This window comes from Rhincodon typus, chromosome 24, assembly GCF_021869965.1.
Source record: "Rhincodon typus isolate 14 chromosome 24, sRhiTyp1.1, whole genome shotgun sequence".
NCBI classification, from domain to species: Eukaryota; Metazoa; Chordata; class Chondrichthyes; order Orectolobiformes; family Rhincodontidae; genus Rhincodon; species Rhincodon typus.
This window is the reverse complement of record NC_063355.1, coordinates 11603040-11606318: the sequence shown is the minus strand read 5'-3', so window position 1 is coordinate 11606318 and position 3279 is coordinate 11603040.

The window sequence follows — 3279 nt, the reverse complement described above, 5'->3', positions numbered from 1 at the left end:
CCTACTATCTCTGATTCAATTTCTCCTTCTCTGTCCTGTCTTTACTGACACCCTGTCTACTCCCTGGCTAGCGGTATGAGCCTTATGCCTTGCCCTCTGAATTGTCTCCTTTAAATATCTCTTGCTTGATTGTACTTGACAATTTCAGGCAATTACTGACCTATGCCTGCAGCATTGGGCTTCTCGAGTCAAACTCATTGACTCCTTGCCATATCGGTGGCATTCTACAGTTAATAGAACACTCTGCCAATTTTCCACGTGATGCACTTCCACCACGTTTTCCACCAGGTATCATCAGCCAACTGTTTTACCTCTTTGGCAGCCTGCTCCAACGGGATGGCAATTTTGAATGCTGCTTTGTAATCCAGATCTCTCCTTCTTAGTAGCTTCCATTAGATGGCTTTGTGTTGGACATCACAAACTAAACAAGGCATCTCAGAGGAACCTTCCGAATTCGCAATGTTACACTAACCCCTTTTAGTCAACCACATATTGGGTGATGGACTCTCCTGCATGCTATATCTGTTTGTGAAAACAGAAACGTTCTATTGGGTGCAAAATAATTTCCTAACACTTCATATAGCTCTTGAACTGTCTTCTCTGTGGGTTTCGCTGATTGTACCAGACTCCTTAGAATTGTTGAGGTCTTACTCCTAATGGTACTTAAGAAAACTGGTACCATGATGTCCTCAGCTACTTTATATGGTCAGTGTCATAGTCATACAGCGCAGAAACAGATCCTTCAGTCCAACTCATCTGTGCTGACCAGGTTTCCCAAACTAAACTATTCCTATTTGCCTGTGTTTGGCCCACGTCCCTCTAAACTATTCCTATTCACGTACCTGTCCAAATGTCTTTTAAATGTTGTAACTGTGCCTGCATTTACCACGTCCTCAAGCAGTTCGTTCCATATAGGCACTATCCTCTGTGTAAACAAGTTGCTCCTCATGCCCATTTTAAATCTTTCCCCTCTCACCTTAAAACTATGTTCTGTAGTTTTGAATCCCCTACCCTCGGTAAAAGACCTTTGTTATTCACCTTATCCATGCCCCTCATGATTTAATGAACTTCGATAAGGTCAACACTTAACTTGCTATGTTCCAGGAAAGAATGTCACAGACTATCGTAATAACTCAAACCCTTTGTTTGCCTTTAAGAACAAGTTAAAGCATTCCACATTAAAAGTCCAATTTTCAGAGTCCTCATCATTTTGTATTCCCACTGACAGGAATTTTTCCCACTACATGGGATCAGGAGCCATTTGCAGCCCGTGTTCCCTCCCATATCGGCTGCTTCCTCTACACTCATACTAGCTTACTGTTCCTCCCTAGTGTCACCCATGGCATGAGACACCTCGCAACCGCTCTCCATGACAACTCTGGTAGCTCTCGGGTGTAGACTCTCCTCTTCAGCTCGGGATCTATCATGACGCCACTCTCAGCCTGTTAACTGGTGAGTACTTCCATTCCTGGTATGGTACGGTCCTCTCGCAACTGCTTCCCACTACATTACCTCCACAATCTGGCACCAAAATCTCCAAACTCCTGGTGAATACACAAAGGATCTTAACATTTCAGATTTAACAAAAGACCATCACTTACATCAATGTCCTTCCTCCAGTAACCCAGCCACAGCAGGGGAGGCAATGGCTTAGTGGTATTAGCACTGGACTATTAGTCCAGAGACCCAGCTAATGTTCTGCGGACCTGGGTTCAACCCACCATAGCAGATGGTGGGGTTCAATTTTTTTTTAAAAATTGGAATTAAAAGTCTAATGATGACCTTTAGATCCATTGTTGATTGTTGAAATAGCCCATCTGTTTCACTGATGTCCTTTAGGGAAGGAAACTGCCATCCTTACCTGGTCTGGCCTACATGTGTTTGACTCTTAACTGCCCTCTGGGCAATTAGGATGGGCAATAAATGCTGCTGTAGCCAGCGACACCCTCATCCTGTGAATGAATAAATACCTCATTCCCCATAGCTCCAATTCACAAAGTCAGTCTCCACCATTTGGCTAAGTTTACAGACACACTGCAATCCTTGCCCTGTAACAGAGAGACTCTCATCTCCCTTCTCAGAAAGTGAAGCTGCAGTTCTTTTATCATTCACCTTGGATAAAATGCCTCTCCCAAAATTCCACTTCTATCTTTAATCCATAATTCACACTCTCCACCAGTTCATTAGTACTGTCCAGTCCCTCTTTCACTGCATCTCTTTCACAACCTTGATTAGATAATAGAGAATCATCGATAGGGAATCCCTACAGTGTGGTAGCAAGCCATTTGGCCCATCAAATTCACACCGACCCTGTGAACAGCATTCCACTCAGACCCAACTGCCTACCCTATCCCTGCTTTTCCCACCCTAGACGCTATGCGCAATTTAGCATAGTCAATTCACTTAACCCGCACATCTTTGGACGGTGCAAGGAAACCAGAGCACCCAGAGGAAACCCAAACAGACATGGGGAGAATGTGCAAATGCCACACAGACAGTCACCCAAGTCTGGAATCAAACCCAGGTGCCTGGTGCTGTAAGGCAGCAATACTAAACCTTGATCCATCGTGACACCCTATGATATATTTGAAACAGAAAAGCTGACGTTTCGGGCCTAGACCCTTCATCAGAAATGGGGGAGGGGAAGGGGGTTCTGAAATAAATAGGGAGAGAGTGGGAGATGGATAGAAGATGGATAGAGGAGAGGATAGGTGGAGAGGAAACAAACAGGTCAAAGAGGCGGGGATGGAGCCAGTAAAGGTGAGTGTAGGTGGGGAGTTAGGGAGGGGATAGGTCAGTCCAGGGAGGATGGACAGGTCAAGGGGGCGGGATGAGGTTAGTAGGTAGGAGATGGAGGTGTGGCTTGAGGTGGGAGGAGGGGATAGGTGGGAGGAAGGACAGGTTAGGGAGGCGGGGACGAGCTGGACTGGTTTTGGGATGCGGTAGGGGGAGGGGAGATTTTGAAGCTTGTGAAATCCACATTGATACCATTGGGCTGCAGGGTTCCCAAGCGGAATATGAGTTGCTGTTCCTGCAACCTTTGGGTGGCATCGTTGTGGCACTGCAGGAGGCCCAGGATGGACATGTCGTCTGAGGAATGGGAGGGGGAGTTGAAATGGTTCGCGACTGGGAGGTGCAGTTGTTTATTGCGAACCGAGCGTAGGTGCTCTGCAAAGCGGTCCCCGAGCCTCCGCTTGGTTTCCCCGATGTAGAGAAGGCCACACCGGGTACAGCGGATGCAGTATACCACATTGGCAGATGTTCACCTGCACATCTGCC